At 32.8% G+C, this 22845-nt stretch overlaps 2 long non-coding RNA genes across 2 annotated transcripts in view; both read left to right on the forward strand.

Annotated features, from left to right (window-relative positions):
- LOC140449639 (uncharacterized) overlaps positions 1–22701 on the forward strand; it is a 58257-nt gene extending 35556 nt beyond the window's left edge. The window contains exons 3-4 of the long non-coding RNA XR_011951852.1: positions 21450–21694; positions 22625–22701. This is a non-coding gene — a long non-coding RNA (uncharacterized lncRNA). The remainder of the gene's footprint in view (positions 1–21449; positions 21695–22624) is intronic.
- LOC140449638 (uncharacterized) lies at positions 7061–8463 on the forward strand. Its single transcript, XR_011951851.1, has 2 exons — positions 7061–7183; positions 7713–8463. It is a non-coding gene; the product is annotated as an uncharacterized lncRNA (long non-coding RNA).
- Positions 22702–22845: the final 144 nt, after the last annotated feature.

The following is a 22845-nucleotide window of genomic DNA, read 5'->3' on the forward strand; positions in this document are numbered from 1 at the left end:
AAGGAAACAGAAGCTTTCGACAAATTTCTGCCACAAGTATTCCTTTTCTAGAGCAGCAAGAAGAGATTGATGAGACTGTGGATGATTTGGCTAAAAGGATATCCGATTTTAGAGGGACTGTCCAAGATAGCCTATACTCCAGGCTGATATCACGTCTAGCTCATGTCTCAGGCCGTGTTCATTTATTGTCGTGTTCAAATGAGGATCAGCAATCTTATAAACGCTCAATTTCAATCCGAATTCTTAGCCTAGAGGGTGAACTTGATTCACGAGTAAATCCAATTGCTACTTCAACTCCTATTTCTTCTGTCCAAGCAGCTAACTCATTTCTACACCCCAAACCTGTTCAGGTACATAAATGGGGCATTACATTTTCTGGTGAAGGTCATTATGACCAAGTAATTTCTTTTTTGGATAGGGTGGAATGTCTTCGAGTATCGAGAGGAGTAAGTGAAGATGATCTTTTTGCAGCTTCTGCTGAATTGTTTACAGGCGCAGCTTTTACGTGGTTTAGAAACAACCGCAATAATTTTTCTAATTGGTCTGATTTGGCTCAGAAACTTAAATCTGATTTTCTTCCATATTCATTTCAAGATGACCTTCTAGACCAAATCAAAAATCGTAAACAGAAGCCAAATGAGTCTGTTACGATGTTTATCAATAACATTTTGGGTATGTGTAGTCGCCTTGAGACTCCTCTAACAGATTCTGCAAAAATTAAGATTATTCAGAAATGTCTATTGCCTTTTTATCACCAACAATTAGCTTTAGTAGACATCACCAGTATAGCAGACATCACCGAGAAATGTAAACGTTTGGAGGAAACTTTGTCTTGGTCTTCTCAACCTCCCACCACTTCCAAACACTCTTCTGACTCTTTCGGTCACCAAAATCCTTTTAGACACCGTTCTTGGCAATCTAAGGGCCCTGAGCGTAATATCTCAGTTGTAAGTTCTGTAGTGTGCTGGAATTGTCGTGAGTCTGGCCACACTTTTTATGATTGCGGCATCCCTCGTACCCGTATTTTCTGCCACGGTTGTGGTAGGGAAAATACCCTCAAACGAAATTGCTTTAAGTGTTCGGGAAACGAACGATCGGAGGTCCGTCCCCTGAGCGTTTCTCCGTCCACACCCCCATCAGGGAATCAAACCGTTACATCAAACGAAATCACTGGTCCAACCACGTCAAGTCACCCAAACCCATCTTCCAGTCGGAAAGGGAAAGGGGTTGTTCAAAAAAAACCAACACACACCACACCAAGTCATTCCAAGAAGTAACTTCTCAATATAATACATTTGATTCGCATAGATTATCTTCCCCAAATATCTTCCCAAATTTTAGTAATAAACATAATAGTAGCAGCGTAGTAGTTCCAGTATCTATACCAGAGTCTACCACAATTCAGGAGGATTCTTTTATTTCTGATTCTTCTTGTTTGCCTATTGCATCCTCTGATTGTGTAGGTAGAGATAATAAGTTTAGTTTAGTACCATTTAAAATTTTTGATCAATCAGATAATTATTGTTTTGATTTGAATTCGTTATTAGTGAGAAAACATAATGATAATAGACCTTATCTTCCTATTAAGATTTTAGGACAATCTTGTTTAGCTCTTTTAGATAGTGGCTCGAACATTTCTGTGATAGGTTCACATTCATTAGCATTACTGAAAAATGCTGAGATTTCTATTATGCCCATTTCCTCTCTGCAAGTGTCTACTGCAGATGGTACAGTTCAGTCTATTACAGGCAAATTTGAAACTGAAATCACAGTAGCAGATTTATGTAAACAAATTACATTCTATATTATTCCTTCAGTTCAGAATTCTATAATTTTAGGTATGGACTTCTTAAATGCTTTTAATAGCACACTAAATTGTTCTAATTTTTCCTTTTCTATTTCTCAATTTAATCTGTCCTTACTTAGTGCTATTCAGGATTTTACTAGTTTATCTAGTTCAGAACAAAGTCAATTAGAGAATATGATCTCTAAATTTACAACCCTTTCGTCAAAAGACAAATTAGGTCGTACATCCTTAATATCTCACACTATCGAAGTGGGAGATACCACACCTTTTAGACAATATCAGTATCCTATTCCTCAGGCTTGGCAAGTTGACTTGGAAAAGGAAATTGATTCCATGTTAGAGTTGAATATCATTGAACCTTCCACGTCTTCTTACTGTAGTCCTTTGTGGTTAACCAAGAAAAAAGATGGATCTTTTAGGGTTTGCTTCGATGGTCGAAAGTTGAATAATATTACTACAAATCGGGATGCTTATCCTATTCCCCGAATAGACGTCATTCTAAGTAAACTCCAGAATGCTAGGTATATTTCTTCTATCGATCTATCTAAAGCTTTTTTACAGATTCCTTTGAGTGAGGAAAGTAAAAAGTATACAGCTTTTGCAGTTAGTGGGAAAGGATTATTTCAGTTTGTCACTATGCCTTTTGGTCTTGTTTCAGCTCCTCAGACAATGTGTCGTCTGATGGACTTAGTCATTGGTCCTCAGTTAGAGCCCTATGTTTTTTATTATTTGGATGACATTTTGGTTGTCACTCCTGATTTTTCTCTTCATATGGAAATTTTGGATAAGTTGTTTTTACGTCTCAAAGAGACTAATTTAACTATTAATTTAGATAAATGTCAGTTTTGTCGTCCTAGTCTTAAATTTTTAGGATATGTAGTCGATAGTAAAGGTTTAAGGACTGACCCTGATAAAGTTACAGCTATCAAAGATTTTCCTATACCTAAGACTACTACCCAAGTTCGTAGGATATTAGGCATGTGTGGATATTATCGTCGGTTTGTGCCGTCTTATTCTACTTTGTTATCTCCACTTACAGATCTCCTTAAAAATAGGAAAAAAGGCCAAACTATTACATGGACTTCAGAAGCCGATGATGCTTTCCGGCGTATAAAAGAAGCTCTTACTAGTGCACCTGTCATGACATCTCCGAATTTTAAAGAGCATTTCTATCTCATGACAGATTGTTCCAACACTGCTTCAGGTGGTGTACTGTTTCAAATGAAGGATGGTTCGGAACATCCAATAGCTTATACCAGCAAAAAGCTCAATAAAGCACAGAAAAATTATTCCACCACAGAGAGAGAACTTCTTGCAATTATCCACGGTCTTGATGCCTTTCGGTACTATCTTGAGGGTCGTAAGTTTACTATCATCACAGATCATAGTTCTTTATTATGGTTACATTCCATGAAAAATCCGTCACAACGTTTATCCCGTTGGATTTGTAGGCTTTCTGTCTTTGATTATAATATTGTTCATCGCAAAGCCAATGGTGTTGTGGTTGCAGATGCGTTGTCACGTACATTCGATATCAATCTTTTAGATCTGTCCACTTTATCTCCAGATAATTGGTATCGAAAGATGATTCATAATGTCACCCAAGAACCTACTAGATATCCTGATTTCAAGGTAGAGAATAATATCCTGTATAAACATGTAATCAGTCCAGTTGAGTCTTTATCGAATATGTCTGATTGGAAAATAGTAGTCCCAACAGCAAATAGGGATGAAGTCTTGAGAACTTTTCATGATGATGTGACATCAGGTCACTTTGGTTTTTATAAAACATTTAGTAAAATAGCTGAGTTATATTACTGGCCTGGTCTGCGCAACTCAGTTAAGAAATACATCTCTAGATGTAGAGTTTGTGCAACATGCAAGCCGAGTAACCTACCTCAAGCTGGATTAATGGGTTCGTTTAGGAACATTAATTTTCCTTGGCAAATGATCTCTTTAGACCTCATTGGACCGTATCCCCGTAGTTATTCAGGTAATACGTATTGTTTGGTAGTTGTAGATTACTTCACCAAATTTCCTTTAGTTTGCCCTCTTCGTAAGGCTACAACTCCAGCTATTTTGAAGTTCTTAGAGGAGCAAGTGTTCTTACTATTTGGTATTCCCCAAATAGTATCATGTGATAATGGTCCACAATTTATTTCTAAAGCCTTTAAAGATCTTTTAAGTAAATATAAGGTCCAAAAGATATTCTACAATGCAGCTTATCATCCGCAAGCTAACCACACTGAACGTGTAAATCGTAGCATTGTTACTGCTCTTCGATCTTACACTTACACTGATCATAGAGCTTGGGATCAGTACATTCATTCAGTTGCTCAAGCCATTCGAACTTCTGTTCATGAAACCACTCAGTGCTCTCCAGCTTATGTTAATTTTGGTAGGCATGTTCCATTGTCAGGTGATTATTTCGGTTTAATTTCTGAAAATTCAACAACTCTTCCTCAAATTTCTGAGAAACTTCACCGTATGGAAGATCTCCAAAACTTACCTCCAATATTCGCTGACATTAGGAAGAAGTTGAAAGCTTCTTACCATAGAAATCAGCATCAGTATAATTTGAGGAAACGATTTGCGATTTTTTGTGGGCGATCGAGTTTTGAAACGGAATTTTGTAAAATCAAATAAAGGTGATGCCATTTCTGCTAAGTTTTGTCAGAAATATGTTCCCTGTACTGTCGTTAGGGTAATATCTCCTTTAGTATATGAATTAAAAGACAATTCGACAAATAGACGAATTGGTCAATTTCATATAAAGGATTTACTCCCTGATAATACAACAGATGAGGCAACATCTTCATCTTCAGAGGACGATTAACTTAATGTCTATTAAGTTAACTTATTCCTATGAGTGTTATTGTTTTGGCTCGGTTTGGTTACGATTTGATATTTTCTTAGATTTTTGTTATTAATCACCAGATTTGATATATCTACAGCTTATACTTTGATTAGTATCTGTTTATAATTAGTTAAAATTATTAAGGCCATTAGAGTGTTTACTTATATTAGATGTTGCATTGGTATGGAACTAAATATTGTAATGCTACTATACTGTGCTATATGTTTATGTGTTGTATAACTTATGTTCTCATTTTACTTACTTGTTTTGCCAGTTGGAAAGAATGTTGTATTTTTTTTGTATGGATTTGATTCAGTTATTGGTCATAATCAAGTTATATAGTAACATGTACCTGGATTTGCTATGTGGGATGTTTTTTAAATCAGTCATTAGGAATTTATATAGACAATCATTATGCATAATTTTAGGACACTCCTATATTATATAGACTATTCTGCCTGTGTATAGGTGAATGAATACGTGGGTTCGAAGTTTTAGTTCAATTGTTGGCCCCAGTTGTGCAATGAATTTCGGAATTCACCATTTTCATGACAAGTTGTACAGTTATCTAGGCAGTAGAACGTCTTAGGATTTGAACATTTAGCTTTAATCCTTAATATTTTCAGACTTTGGTCTAATATAAGAATTGTTGTTCCTTAGCTGATTTAGTATTCTTACTTATAAAATAGTTTATTCAAGTCATGGATTGCTCCCTTTACAGCTAGCATGTTTAGATTACAGTTATGGATAGTGATTCCATATTTTGGCAACAAATGACCATTTATAGTTATTTTCACTTCTTTCCTCAGGCACTTATCTATATTTTGGTATATTGAACTAGGAATTATCCTGTTCTCTTTTATTAATATCAGAACGAATTATAAATCTGCAGTTTCTTCAGAAATTGGTCTACTCGTTCTTGATGTTCTGTTTTGTTATTACTCCCACCTTAACTCTTACTATTTTGCTATGGTTGTTAGAGTTACTGGCACATTAAACTCTTTTTAGTGCTCTTATGCTAGATATTCTTATAAATTTGTAGTAGCTACATGCTATAGTTATCGAGTATCAGCATAAGTTAATTTTGTTGTAAGTTACCACAGCAGTTCACATGCTTTGGTACTTTACCTTTTTGAGCTCAAGTTGTTCAGCTTTGCATTTGCTAGGATGATTAAGTCTATAACACCTCCTAGTTTTATTTTTGGTTTTTATTTTGGATCCCAAATGTACTGATGGCAGATCATCAGGATGGAATCGATTTTATGGCTGTCCTTTTGTTCAAGCCGTTAGTCTAACATTTTGATCCAATAATTTATTTGATGAATTTTTAGGTTAGGCACATATTACCGGATGTGGGTATATGTGGACCTACCCTATTTGGTTTATTTGGTTATAGTGTGAATTGGGTCATTATTTGCCTGATTGATTATCTTTGGATATGCTACTTTATAAATCTGTTGTCCACTGTATGGTCAATTTTGGATTTACCATCCAATTCGACACTTATATTGTTGTCTATACATTTGGTATTTTTATTGTTACTTATATTGTTTTATATAAGTATGTTGGTATTTTTACTATTACTTATTATTGTGTATCGGTCCACCTATTTGCCTGATTGATTATTCCTTGGATATGCTCTTCTATAAATCTGTTGTCCATTGATGAGTCAATTTTGGAACCAGGGTCCGATTTCACATTATTTTGGATTATTTGTATTGAGTATTTGTATTACTAGTCTATACTATGCTATGTTGGAGTTTTACCTTACTTTAACTTTACTCTAAATAGCATGACTTTGTACTTAGTTACATGTGGGTCTCTTTAGATGAAACCATATCTTTATTTCTACATCACTCATAATCTGTGGTTAATGATAATCGTGTGAATCGATGTAGATTGTTTTGGAAATATTTTAGTGAGTTAATATAGTTTATAGCTGTACTTGGCAAATTGTTGCCATGGCTATAATTTTTATATATATAAGTTTATTTTTTCTTCTCGATTCTTGATTGCTCCACATATGGTTAAAGTATTGGTTAACCTACATCTAACCAATCAGTCAAGTAAAAAAAAAAAAAAAATTTTTTCACTAAAAATTTTTTTTCTCCAAGAGGGGATTGTAACGAGTCCGTTACTTAAATAATCGTTTACCTTCTTTTTGTGACTGGAATCTTTTAATTTAATTCTAAATTAAATTCATATTAAAATATTCTTAAACTAAATATTTAAATAACTCCCAGTAAATTTTATTTTCTGATATTGGCATTAAACTGCGCCCTCAGCGGTGAAATTCTGAAAGTACATTTATTCTGCGACGTGTAAAATCTCAACGTGTCACTTGTTAACTGGATGTGAGTGAATAAACATCTCAGAGTAGAGCGGTTGGGAGTCCATTTTTTTTCCCGAATTTAGTTTAAGTTTATTTTTTTATGTGAAGAGCTGTTATTTTAGAAGAAACCATTTGAGTTATTTTGTTGTTTTGTACGAGGATATTTTCAGTTGGATCACCCTAGCCGGTAAGATAACATTACAAATAAATTATAAGGAAAAATCCTTCATACCATCCGCCATTGTTAGTAAAATTCAGACTTATTTTAATTTCGTCTTTGATAGGTATCTCATATATTTGATACATGTTATATTTCACCTTATTTCATTAAGGAAAAGTTTTATACCTAAATAAATTATAAGTATTAGATTCTATATCTATCTCAAATTTTTATTTCCTTTCAAGAGTTAAAGTAAACAATTATGTATTTCAATTTCATACCATTTAAACCGGCTAATATTTCTTTTTTTTTCTATTCTATTTAATATAAAGATCATGTTTTCCGTTAAAATTATCTATTTAATATATCCATACATTATAAAAACATTGTCACACCATTCGAAGGTCACTATTTACCGAAAACCATTAAGGTTTTTATTTCAATTTAAGGTCACTTGCTGACATTTTTTGTATCGCCTTCCAAGGTTGATAACCCTTGTGTTTTTCCTTAACTTTTGTATGTACAAAAACTTGGAGTAACACAACTGTTTTTTTAGCCTACTCAAGAATCCAGTTACAAGTCAGGGGAAGAATTATTTTTTAGTTGGGGTTATACTTAATAAAGATAAGGGGAAGGAGTTTCAAGTTGGTTTTTTTATGGGAAATTAAGAAGCAGTTTAAAGGGACGTATTTGTCCAATAGTACCTGATCCAGGGAATACAGGTTTGGTATCTTGTTACCACCTGAGTCCAGTTCTCCACTCTTCGAGGGAAACCGACAGGAAGAACTGACTTATTTTTTTTTATTATCATTCAATTACTTTAAATAATTTTTTTTATGTCCTCTTCAAGGTTTAACTTTTGGTTCAATTTTTAATAACAAAAACTATCCTTAATAATAAATATTTTCAATTTTTCCTAAAAAAAACATTTTATCATTGTAATTTAATTTAATTATTTATTGTTTACCAAGGGATGAGGTTATAACTCTCCCTTGAATTTCTCTTTGTTAGGTTATTGTGTGCACACATATCCCGGAGAATTTTTACTTAAAAACCTAAACAATTTTTGAACGAAAACTAACTATTAGTGAGTAGTATATAATTATATTTATTATTTATACATTATTTTTGGATCTAACTTTTGTCACAATTTGAAATTTTTAAGGGGTAAATTGTTTTATAATTATTCAGGGATTTTACTGTAAATATAGATAAGTTAATTGTATATAAGAGGTGATGGGTCATATATAAGTGTTTAAAATAGTCTGTACATAAAATTGGTATTTATTAAAGTTGGGTTAAAACAATTCAATATTTCAATTAATACCTATCTTTTATATTTCAGCAATACAAGATATCTCGGAAGAAAACATTTAACTTCCTGGCGCCCAACCATTCACTAGAGCAGCTTTTATTTTTTTTCATCTGTTTATTTCTTGGTGGTTCTCTTGTCATTAATTCTTATATCTTACGGTCTCTGTAGGGCATGCAAATTGGCCGAATCCTTCTTTGAGTGTCAAGTGGTCATTCTCCTGCATAGTCGCTAGCCAACACTTAATTCTGTTATATTTTAAAATTCATATTTACTTCATAAAATTCATATTTATTTCTTTTACATAATTTATTTCTATCTAATCCCTTCCATCTTCCGTTATTCCCCATATTAGTTCGTTGGTGTATCAAGGTGCATTTTAGAGTTCACCCTATTTCTACACTGCACATTTTTTGCCCCACATTCCTCATTTTTGTTACAGATGCCGAACATTGGAGGACCCAAATCCGAAAGGAGGAGGGTCTTACACGGTGTTGTACAATCGATCGTCCTCTACGCGGCACCAGTCTGGAGCGAGGCCGTAGAGATAACTGCCTGTAGGAGTCTCATGACACGAGTAGACAGAACAAGTCTGTTGCAAGTGGCATGCGCCTACAGGACTGTGTCTGCGGCAGCCTTATAGACCATCACTGGATGTGTTCCGTTGCACGTTTTGGCGGTGGAAAGAAAAGAGCTGTATGAGAGAAGAGGTCCAAACCTTACTGTGGCCGAGAAAAGACAGGAAAGGGAAAGGTCAGTTGAAAGATGGCAAGAAGAATGGAACAACACGGAAGATGTGGCACAGTGGACGAAAATGCTGATCCCAAACATAAGAGATTGGGTGGACTGTGGCCACAGGCGACTGGATTATTTCCTGACGCAGGTGCTCGCAGGACACGGGTGTTTTAGGGCCTACCTCTATAGGATCGGAAAGGCTGATACAGATGAATGCCTATACTGTGGATACTCGGACACTGTGACACATACGATGTTAGATTGCAGCAGATGGATAGTGGAAAGGAACAGAATGGAGAGAGAGACAGGTGTGAATTTTGTTACAGTGAGAGAAATGATTGAGAGAATGATTGAAAATAAATTAGTTTGGACTAATATACACAGCTACATCCGTGCAGTAATCAAGAAAAAGGAAGAGGAAGAAAGACTGCTAAACCAACGCTAAAGGTAAGAGTGAATGATGCTGAAAGGTGAAGCTAGAAAAGTGGGTCACACTGTGTGAGTTGGAATGCGTGAGTCAGACTGTGGGGAAGGAGGAAATGCCCATCTGGAAATAATGCCGAACTAGGAGCGATGAGTGTCTTCTACGCGCTACCTGGAACGAGACAGGGAACCTCCTTGCTGATGAATAGAGTGTGGATGTGTATGAATGGAGAATGAATGAATAAAGGTAGTGATTCGGAAGTGATGCCGGCCTTACAGCGGCCATTCCGCTTCCGGATCGCTGGATGACAGAGGAGGGTCTGGTTTAGCAGGTAGGCGTTCGGCGTAGACTCGGCGACGAGAGGGCATTTTAAAGTACCTCGGGAACTATCGCCGAGAGTATCGCCGAGAGTACAAAGAACGAATCCTGCACTAAAGTTAGTCAGGCGGCGCCCTGGACTGAGATGTCTTTTGAAGATTCCAGACCCCCCTCTATAAAGACGAAAAAAAAAAAAAAAAAAAAAAAAAAAAAAAAAAAAAAAGTTACAACCCCTAACTTAAATTTTTTAATGGCACCCTGTACATTTTTTATAGTTTTAGATGTGGTCTTCTATCGTCTATTCAATCGATTTTTTGAAAATAAAATGGGTTTGTAAGGTATCAAAAAAATATCAGTTTATTTTTTAGTGTTGTTAAATTAATCAAGATAGCCTTAAAAAATAGAATAGAAAAGAAATATTATGCTTTATTATTACTGAAAATTTTACTATTTTAACTACGTAGTATAACTTCTTACGTGCGTACGAAGTACATACACACTCTTTTTATTTAAACATTATTTTTAATTTTTCAAAATTTGGTCTTTGTAGGAGCATACGTTATCTTCCAGTGTGCAAAAATTAACAAAAAAATCTCTTATAATAAAGTCACAATATTTGAAAAACTTTTGCGGTTTTTTTTACGTCTTGGATATTACCCTTAATTCTGGTTGCCATGATTTGATCTGTCAAATCAATAATTATTATTTTTGACGTTTGGTTGTTAGACCAGTAATAATTATATTTGTTGTAATTGTGTATTTATAACATTTCAATATGCCTTATTTATTTTCGCCTGACGAGTACGTTGATATCCTTTTGATTTATGGAGAATTTCCCGACAATTATATCAAGAAAGGTTTCCAAATCGAAACATTCCAAACGAAAAAACCTTTAAGAATTTGGAACGCTCACTTAGACAGGGAAATTTTCCTAATAATAAAAGAGGTACAATTGAACGCACAGTAAGATATAACCAAAACCTTATTAATGTACTAGCATATGTTAATTTTAATCCCAAGGTGTCTGTTCGAACCCTCGCCAGTGAATGTGGCATTCCAAAAAGTTGTGTGCATAGAATTCTCAAAGATTTTAAGTACCATGCTTTTAAAGTGCACCTAGTTCAAGGATTACAGCCTGGTGATGACCAAAGACGTCTTGAGTTTATTGCAAAAATGATGTTAAAAATCAGTGATGATCCACTTTTTTTATCAAAAATATTGTGGAGTGATGAGGCTAGATTTCACAATAATGGTGTTGTCAACCGTCACAATTCCAATTATTGGTCTCCCGTGAACCCACATTGGATGATGGAAACAAGATTTCAGAATATTTGGGGTATAAATGTGTGGTGCGGTTTATTTAATGGCCGTGTTATAGGTCCTTATTTTTTTAACAGCACTCTAACAGGTGTTCGATATTTAGACTTTTTAGAAAACATTCTACCTGGTTTGCTAGAAGATATTCCTCTTCATGAGCGTCAAGAAATGTGGTGGCAACAAGACGGAGCTCCTCCACATAATGCGAGAATCGTTAGCGACCACCTACAAAACAGTTTTGATAACCACCGGATAGCAAACAACTCTCCAGAAATTATGTAGGTCGCACGTTCATGTGATTTGTCACTTCTTTACTCTTTCTTTTGGGGAACGATAAAAGATATTGTTTACCAATCAAAACCGCAAAATTTAGAGGAATTAAAAGAAAAAATAAGACAAGCATGTCGCCAAATTACTCCCGAAATGATTCGAGCCACATGTACCAGAAATCTTCTGGAACGATTCGAAATGTGTGTTGCAGCAGGTGGATTACAATTTTACGAACATTTAATGTAAATAATATTAGTTAGTTGGTGTTTTGATTTATTTTTTCATGTAATTTTTATTGCATTTATTTTTATTGTTCCTTTAAGTTTTATTGTTCCTAAGGTTGTATTTTATTTGTACGAGTAGTATGTTCAATTTGCAATTTATTTAAAGTTTGCAATAAATTATTTTTGTTTTACTTTCATTCTTTTATTTTGTAATATTGACGATTTATCTAATTTCAGTGACAATAAAGCATATTTCTTTTCTATTCTATTTTTTAAGGCTATCTTGATTCATTTTACAAAAATAAAAAATAAACTGATATTTTCTTGATACCTTACAAACCCATTTTATTAAAAAAAAAATCGGTTAAATAAACGATAGAGCAACCACATCCAAAACTATAAAAAAATGTACAGGGTGCTATTAAAAAATTTAAGTTAGGGGTTGTAACTAAGGGATGAATATTTAGGAGATGATTTTTTCTTCGCTATATTAAAATGTATTACAAATGGAATAGACCAGTTTTTGTCCCTTTAAAAAATCTCCATTTTGTTAATAAATATAGCCTGGATAAATTAGTCTGGGACACTTAATTAACAAAAATAAAAAATAAATTGATTTCTTAATTATTTACAAACCGATTTTATTTTTAATAAATCTGTTGAATAGATGATAGGAGACCACATCCAAAACTATAAAAAAATATACAGGGTGCTATTAAAAAAATTAAAGTTAGGGGTTGTAACTAAAGGATAAATATTTAGGGGATGTTTTTTTTCTATGCCATATTAAAGTGTGTTACAAGTAGAATAGATCACTTTTTGTCCCATTCGAAAATCTCTATTCGTTTAAGAGATATAGCGTGGGTAAATTAGTCTGGGACACCCTGTATATATATATATATATATATATACAGATTGAACGAATTTAAAACGGAACATACAAAATCAATGTATTTCGGCTCAACTCCGCTCTAGGTGGTTGGCCAACAAAAGGTTGTCAAATAATTATATTATAAAAATCCAATACTTCAGCGGGCTGCTGGATTCTGAATTCTTTCAAGAACAAGTCAAAACTCCACCCAAATAGGTTGTCTAGAATCACTGAAAAAACTAGACTACACAAGCAGTTATTATGCTGTCAAACCACTTATCGCTTCCTTATAGTCCAAGAGATAGAGCCAAAATTTTGAACTGATCAGTAATATGACATTTCTCTATTGGAATATATTCATTGTCATTGTAACTGGGTTAAGACTTTGCCTTACAGGCGGACGCCCCTCGTGGTACAGGGGGTGGCTATACAGGGATGTAGTTGTCATTTTTTTTGGAAAAATTAACGATCGATAATATGGCTGAAAATTTGCCCAGAGGTATATTTAAGAAAAAAATGTGATTTTTAAAGTAAATATGACTTTAGTTTGAAAAAAAAAAACATTATCATAATATCATTTTAAAACTACAAAATATTCTATAAAAGATTCAGACGATGACGTAGGGTTTTATCAAATGTTTTAGAAAAGTTTTTCTAAATTTTTTTTTCTTATCGGAAAAATCGTTTGAAAATTTTTGGAAAAAAATCATGGTATAACTGACAGAAAATTGAAAGGATTCTACAAATTAGATTTTACCTCAAAAAATTACGAAAATTTTCATTTACGGAAATTTTTTTGGAAAATTTTGAGGAAAACTCTACTTGACGCTTTTCAGAATAGTAACAGAAGTGAGCATACAAATTTTCAAATCAATCGGTATAAAAATATCATAATAAAATCAGTTTGAAAATTGTTACCGAGACCTAAAATGCGCAGGCAAGTGGTACATTTGATCCCGTTTTATGGCTCTCTGTACCAACCCAGCTGTCCGCTCTTTTCGATTTAAAGTTTTTAGGGGCTAAATAATGAGCCATGAAAATGGCGGACATATTACTTATCGTTAATTTTTCCCCAAAAAATTGCAATTTCACCCCTGTCCGCCACCCCTTATGTATCCACTCTCTCGTCCGCCCTTTGGGATTTCGTCTAGTTATACCAAGATCTTACTCTGGGCAAATTTTCAGCCATATTATCGATAGTTAATTTTTCCGAAAAAAATTACAACTTCATCCCTGTATAGCCACCCCCTGTACCACGAGGGGCGTCCGCCTGTAAGGCAAAGTCTTAACCCAGTTACAATGAATATATTCCAATAGAGAAATGTCTTATTACTGATCAGTTCAAAATTTCGGCTCTATCTCTCCGACTATTAGGCAAGCTCCTCTTTCCTTTAGAGGAGACAGATAGTTGAACGATATTTTATACAATGTCTATCACCGGGTATGGATTTATTTTTGTCCAAGTTTTATATTGGTCCACTATTTCAAATGCAGTTCAAACAGACATATATTAAATTGTATGTTCCGTTTTCAATTCGTTCAATCTGTATATATATATATATATATATATATATATATATATATATATATATATATATATATATATTCAATATTGTTTTCTTCTGGCAGAAAATATGTGTGTAAAGAAGCTTTTGTGAAATTACACGGGATAAAAGACAACAGAGTACGTCGTATTTGTAACTTATTAGTTATTGGTAAATCGCCAAAAGATTTACGTGGCAAAAAAACGCCAGCTATTGCCAAGCCTGTTTCTACTATTATAAAAATTCGAGAACACATCGAGTCTTTTTCCAGAAAAAAAGGGCATTATACCAGTGGAAAATATGAATAATTAAATGAAAAATTAAATGTGAAAACCATGCATGAAATGTTTGTGGCGCTACATCCTGACTTGACAGTTAAATATAAATTTTACTTAAAAGTGTTCAAGCAGAATTATAATTTTTCATTTGGGAGGCCACAAGTAGATACATGCTGTAAATGTGAAGAGTTAAGACTTAAAACTCAAATCAAAAACCCTCAATGATACTGCAAAACGTATAGCTATAGCAGAAAAATATCCTATAGTCCATTTGCGTAGAGCAAAAAAATTTTATAATAAAATGAAAGAAATCACAGAACTATGTCAAAATGATCGTTCTGTTGGAGGTATTTGTGTAGATTATATGCAAAATCTGATGCTCCCGTGCATTCCAGTACAGGAAATTTTTTACCTGCAATAATTAACTATCAACGTATTTAATATACATGATATGAAAACTGGAAAATCTTTCTTGTACCTATGTCATGAAGGGGGGTAGGAAGGAAATGCCCTAATGAGGTTTGTTCTTTTATTATTGACTTCATTATGAAACAGAAAATTCTATATGCAGAGGTAAAACATCTTCATATTTCGTGGATGGAATGGATGCATGTCTGGGTTAAACCAAAAACCAGACCACGGTAAGAATGATAGATAGATAGATAGAACGTTTATTGACCACTTTACATAAAGTTTGAAGTCCGTATAAAAAATACAATAAAAGATATAATAATGTAAACTTAAAATTAACTTAACCATATTGGCTAAAGTAATATACATATGTAAGTATTAGCAGAAGAATTAAAATTAAAAATTTAAGATAAAAAAATCTCTAACCAAAAAAAAAAAAAAACAAACCTAAACTGTCACATAAAAAATCTTTGAAATATGGAAGTAACAAAAATGTGCAAATAATTAAGAATATTCCCGAATCGATGACTAAATAAACTAATACATAAAACTTAGTACATTTTAATAGCAATAATACAATGTGATATGTAGATAGTAAATCGACAGTATTCTGACCAAACTGGGTACACGTTTATAAAGGTGTATTAAGGTATTCTGTCTTTGAGTAAAAACAATATGTTAAAAAATGCTTTCTGATCCTATTTTTAAACAGTGGTGGAGACAGAATTTTTATTTCGTTAGGCAGATAGTTATACAAGTGAATATCAATTGAATTCTTTGTGCTCTTTGATAGTCTGAATCGTTGTGACCTAATTAAATCCCTCGATCTTGTTAGATGATCATGTAATTGGGAGTTTATAGTAAACTTATTTTTATTATCGTGAATTTCCAACAGTGTTGCATACATATAAAGCGAAGGTAGAGGCATAATACCCATGTTCGAAAATAATGGTTTACAATGATCCCTTAAATCCGCTCCAGCAAGTATCCTCACCACCTTCTTTTGTAATTTAAATATTCTGTCGGCATGACCAGAGTTGCCCCAAACAGCTATTCCATATTGTATATGACTATGAAACAATGAAAAGTAACACATTTTAAGGGTACTTTTAGGTACCAAATAAACCAGGTTACGCATTACAAATATTGTACTGGCGAGTTTAGAACTTAAGTTGTCTATATGGATGCCCCAATCTAAGTTGTCATCCATAAAAATCCCTAACAATTTGATGCTATATCCAAAAATGTGTCTTCGATCTGAACTGAAAACTATATTTTGATTTTTATCCTCGTTTAGTTTTAGTTTATTATGTGTAAACCAGTTTTTAATTTTAAGCATATCGTTTCCTATTGTGTTATTTAAATTATATTGATTCTGGTCGGTACTAATAACGGTTGTATCATCTGCAAAACATATACACCTTAAGGGGTGGGTATAATGAAATATATCGTTGAGATATAGAAGAAAAAATGTAGGTCCTAATATAGACCCTTGGGGAACTCCATGTTCAACATTGTGAAAATTGGAGTAGTTATTATTTAAAAAAACGGTCTGTTTTCTGTTTATTAAATACGATCGAAATAAATTAAGAGCATTTCCCCTTATGCCATATTTGTGCATTTTGTCTAAAAGTAAAGTGTGTGAGACACAATCAAAAGCCTTAGATAAGTCACACAATGTTAAAGACACGAAGTGACCTCTCTCTAGGCCATCAACTACTTCCCTTACAATTTCCTGAATTGCTTGAGTAGTGCTGCATTTTTTTCTGAAACCATATTGATTACAATGAAGTATTTTGTACTTTTCTATGTACTCTATTAAGCGGTTATTCAAAATACTTTAAAAAATTTTACCAAGAATGGGAATAATAGAAATAGGGCGATAATTTTCAATTTCTTATGGAGATCCTTTTTTGAGTAGCGGTAACACTTTTGTTACTTTTAATACATCGGGAAAGATTCCTTCGATAAGGCAAAGATTATAAAGTATGACCAGTTTATCAATAATAATATCCAGAGTTTCTATCACTAATTGTTTGTTTAAGAAGTAAAAATCAGTGCATTTTGAGTTTTTCAAGCTGTATAATGTATTCCTAACTTCAGTATCACTAACAGGTGTTAAAAACAACGAGTGGCAAGGGGAGTATATTCCCTCCAAAAAATTCATGGCATCATTTTCATCTGTCTCATCTAACGAGTTCGATATATTTCCCGCTACCGAAGTAAAGTAATTATTAAACTCGTTTGATGAAATATTACATGAAGTTACTTTTTTATTTTGAGTTTTATTCCTATGATAATTGATGACTTTCCAAGAATCTCGAGATATATTATCAGATTTTAAGAAAAACTGCTCATATGCCAGTTTTTTCTTTATTGATATTGTTAATTGATAGTGTTTTTTGAATTGATTATACAGAGTGTAATCACTAGTAAGGTTAACAGTAATTTTTATCTTCGAAAGGTTTACTCGCATTTTCCTTAGTTCATCGTCAAACCAAGAAACAGGTGCCTCAAAATGAATTCTTGACTTTTTTACTGGAAAGCAAACTTCAGTTAATTTTACATATGTGTCAATTATGAACTCAGCTAATTCCGTTGCTGTTATTGAATTGTTTATTAACGACCAATCCACAGATTTTAGTGATTGTTTTAACATTTGGGTGCCTTTACATGTTATGTGTCTTCTGAATATCCTATCATTGTCAATTTGATAAGATTTTATTTTTAAATTCAGGAATTGAGCACAATGATCAGCAAGGCATGGGTCTACAACACCACACCCAACTATTTCATTATCTATATTTGTTAAAATATTATCTAAACAACTTGCTGATGTAGCAGTGATTCTTGTAAATTCATCAATCCTCATAGTTAAACCAAAAGAAGAAATTAGATCGGAAAAATATTTTAATTCATTTGAAGTGCCTTTGAAATCAATATTGAAATCCCCAATTATAATTGTTTGAACATAATTATTAGAACAGAATATTAATCATTTTTCAAATAGGCCTAAGAAAATTTGGAAATCTGCGTTACCTGTTCTATACACTGATACTAGAATAGTTTTTATATCTATAATTTCCAAAGCACAAAATTCACCTTCATATTCACAAGATATATCATTTAAAGAAACTGGACGTGTAGATATTTTGCCATCGCAGAAAATAGCAACACCCCCATGTTCTCTACTTTTTCTACAGTAACAAGTTGATAAAAAGTATCTGTCAATTATCACTGTTGTTAATTCAGATTCTCTAAGCCAATGTTCAGAAAAGCACAAAATATTGTAAGTTTTATCTTTTAAAAAAATGTTAAGTTGATCAATTTTATTTAATAAACTTTGTGTATTTATATGAAAAATGCTTACCAAACTGGTTTGGTCAGGATTTACTACCAACTTTTGTTTATCAGAACTTATCATATCACTTTCACAAAAACAGGTGTTTCCTATATTCTTTTGCACTACCGCTGATTCTATTCGTACACTTTTATCTACATCTCTTGCGGCTTTCTGGGTGTTACGAGAAAAAAACGTTGTACGTGAGCTCCACATGGCCATATTTTAGGAGACATAGCTTCTTTAAAATTGTTATTAAAAATTGTAACTTTAAATGAACTGTAAATATCAGGATGCTTTGATTTTAGGGATTCTACCTCTACTTCGGGAAATGTAGTCTTCATAAGTTCCCTCATATTTTCCGCAGTCATATCGGGATCGACCCTGTATACATGTAGGTCTATCAACTTATGTACTCCCTTGATTTCTTTTCCATTTAATATCATTTCAGTGTTTTTTCCCACAACTAAATGCTTTCTTTTTTTCCTTCTATCTACTTCTGTCCATTCAGATTTTTCCTGGTTACTTTCACCTACGTATATGTACTCATTTAACTTTTGTTCTGTAGTTACTTGTAATATCGCTTCTGAAACATCTTTCTTTGTAACTTCACATTTCTGGGAAGAACTGGCAACAGTGCGATCTTTGTTCGCGTTGATGGGTTGACGAACTGATTTTGTTTCGACTGAATCCATAAGTGTGTCTTTGTTTATTACCTTATTTTGATGTATAAGTTGTTCTTGATTTTCGACAACATTTTTTTGCGAATTTAATTGTTTTAGTAAATCAATATGTTGACTCATAAGGTCAATTTTTCCGTATAGCTCTTTAATTAGGGTATCTTTTTGTCTAATTATATACAGTATACTCCCGCTATAACGAACACGGTTATTACGAGGTTTCGCTTATAACGAGATACATTAGATGTCCCGTGAAATTTCTATTGAACTATAATCGTCTATAGCGAGGCAAATTTGGTTATAACGACAGAAAATAAAATCCAAAAACGTGTTTTTTACGTTTTTATTCGGGTCGTGGCTATAAATAAATACCTTTTCAAACAGCCCCTCAATAAACTTAACTGCAGCCTGCAGTAAACTTCTTTACAATAAATAAATACAACTGTTTCACATCTTTAGAAAATATGATAGAATGATACTGGACCATTTAAAGCAGTTAAAAATGACAGAGTTCTTAAAATTGCAGAAGCAATAGTTTATGTTATCCTTGAAAATACGCTTTATACATTATGTAGTTGGAAAAAAATATAACTACAGATTTTTTGTTTTAACGTATATCATTGGTAATAAAAGTAAACAACTCTTTTATGTTTTAATATATTTCATTGACAATAAAAGTAAATAACTTTTTTTCAAAAACGCCATTCAAACAATATTTATTAGCATCTTATATTGCTCCGAATGGCTTCACTATAGGAAGTTCATGGTTTAGAAAACTACAGATTCATATGTATGCACAGTATTATTATTGTCTGATATAACGAGATCGGCTTATAACGAGGTAATTAGTCTTTCATTTCAGTTCTCGTTATAGAGGGAGTCTACTGTATTTGAATATGTTAATATCAATTACCTTATCATCTGTTATTAAGTTATCCATTGCTTCCAAAAATATTTGATCTTCAGGTTTCACTGGTAAACAACATTCAATCAACTCGTCATTTATAAACTTAACATTGTTACTCTTTCGAGCACAACTCACATGGATGCTAGCGTCACAATTTATGCACTTTACTCCATTTACTACAGTTTTTTTACACTTTTTACAATATTTATTTTGGAGAGACATTTCACACGTCTTTACACCTGCTTGCCGTGTTGCCAGATATGTGTCCTGTTTTTGTTCAACTTGGTATATTTCACACCGTGGATCAATACTTTCCTGTTCGTGGACATTCATATATGCCATGTGACCGCGATTTTGCTGTTATTAAGCGAAAATTTAAAAAATTTGACCGAATTTATACACCATTTCAATATGTGGAGCTAGTATTGTCATCGAGTCAGAAAAATAATTTTACCGTATTTTTGATTGAAAATAACAGCCTTATAAAGGATTTTAAACGATGGTGGTCTAAGTATTATAAAAAAAACGTGCTTATAGGTGGAAACTTCTAGCAGAGATTTATCAAAAGATCAAAAGCAAGCATTCACCATTGCATCGTTCAATCACTTTTCTTACTCTAATACAACAAAAGATGTGATCGCACGTGACTTCATAGATGGTATTACACAACATTCATTTAAACTTTCAATAACAGATACTATTTCTGGTTTTCCTGTAGAGGAAGCTTACCCAGACCAAAAATTTTGTATTAAAGACAAGAAAATTATAAATTTACGCAAGTTCAAGCCTTGTGTAGAAGTAGAAGACTGTAAAGAGTTTTATTCCGAAATTTTTCACTGGCCTACAACAGCAGTAGACTACAAAGATCAATAAAATTATTATTTTTCGTATACATTACTGTTTACGACAATTTATTTTTATTGTGCTATTAAAAATTTAATATGTAAAATATATTAAGTTGACATTGCGAAAACGTAGTTTTATTTTAGAAAATTTTCGAAAAATAGCAGTCATTTTAAAAACTACACATATCCATCGACTTTAATGGTGTTTTATGAAAAAAGTATTATGTCAAAATCTGCAACGTATGATAGAAAGCATTGCATATATTATGTACATTAGTACCAAGCCCCAATAATTGGTCTCTCAAACAATATATTGTGTTAAAACAGTTTTTCTTGTTTTTATCAAAAGCACTACTACTGGATATATGTGGTTTTTAAAATGGCCGATTCATATGCTTTTCTTGGTATTATTTTCATGAATTCTGACGAGTCAATCGACACTCCGGAGAATCGGTATATATTATGGTTTTAGGATTCGTGTCGAAATTCTCAAATGTAACATAAATCACTTCAATATATGAAAAAAAAAGCTCTAAGAAGGTATGATAGTAACTAGTAGGTACACTCGGTCATCTATGTTATGTTGGGAGACAAAAGTTAATAGGTACACATAACTTTCGTTGAACTAAAAAGGGCAAAATATACAGTGTCAATAACAAAACTTTGGAAAGCACTTCTTAACATTCTATCATCCGGATTTGGAAAGGGCTACGTTAAAGATGCTGCGTGTTTTCACATTGTCAAAAAATCTTGTGAAAATAAATACTGCTACTATATCACCTATAACGTTTTACATATATTTATTTTGTTGTTTTAGGTTGAAGTAACATTTCCACTGTACGAATCTTCGGATGTAAATCTAAAAGATATTGAAGACCTGGATGCATATGATACAGAACTCATCGAATTAAAAAATTTAAACTATCAGGAAGTAGAAGCTTTTTTTTAAACAAAATGAAGATGATATATGTCAGTTGCAAGAGAATTCTGAAGAGATTTTTGTCCATAACACAGCTAAACTAGCGCTTCAAATTAAGAGAGAACGGCATATTTACAGAAAAGGTACGACAGTTAATTCTAAACAGTACATTCTTGATTTATTTGGCTATTAGGTAGTTATTTTCATAATATTCTTTTCCTACTAGTATAACAATGTACACAGTATGAGATATTAGAATTAAACTAATTATTCAAAAAGTTAATACTTAAAATTAACGAAAAAAACCCAGTGGATGAAGTATTAAATCTCCTATCTGCCATACGGCTCTACAGATTCAAATAATGTTATATTAGTCTTATTTGCGATTACCTCTTCTTTTTAGTTCTACATGGATCCTTGATATCCACTATTTCTATAGAAAACTCTCTTCATTTTGTTTCAATTTTCGTTAAGTAACTAAAAAATCTACATCTTTAGTTAACTTATCTCTTTTTCAAAAAATGATATTTTTAACCCCTTTTAGAATTCAAAACATGGTTTGTAAATATTTATAGTCACATATTTTAAATACAGACTTAATCTGTTTGATAAATTGTATTAAACTTGTACGTTTTTATCTCTCTTATTAAATTAAACCAAATGAAGTTGACTCCTCAAAATGACTGGTTCATTCATTAAATTTATTTATGTTACAATCCAGGCCTTAACCCAAGCAGACGAACCTATTAACTCCACCAGGAGGTAATAGAAGAAGGGATACACCAAGACTGAGATGAAAGATTGGAGCAATTGGATGGCAGCGGTTGGCGATGAACATAAATAAGTGGCGAAATAGACTACGAAAGGTCTGGGCTTAATTAGGACAGTAGTACAATTTATGATGAGAGAAGAGATGTTCATAATTGCCGTTTTTGTGCCCTTCATACCTCTGTGATTTCAAGTCAAGAAAATGCACCTATAGCCTATAGCCTATTTCATGTTTTTGGACCTCTAAGGGTTTATGTTTCGATTCAGTTATTATATAAAATTTAATTGAATTTTCTTTCTTGTAGAATATAAAATGCAAATGACTAAAAAGTGTAATGAATCCAATATTCCTAATAAACCTGGAAAAGTGTTTAACACTTGGTGCAGAATGAAACATGTAAGTACAATCAGCAATACTCGAGTGGTTGGCAAGAAAACCAGTGATATTTAAATTTTCATAATAGAAATATTATATCTATAAAAATAATAGAAATATCTACTGATGTGTGTGTCGTTTTTAGGCAAA

Source organism: Diabrotica undecimpunctata, chromosome 9 (genome assembly GCF_040954645.1).
Source record: "Diabrotica undecimpunctata isolate CICGRU chromosome 9, icDiaUnde3, whole genome shotgun sequence".
Lineage (NCBI taxonomy): Eukaryota > Metazoa > Arthropoda > Insecta > Coleoptera > Chrysomelidae > Diabrotica > Diabrotica undecimpunctata.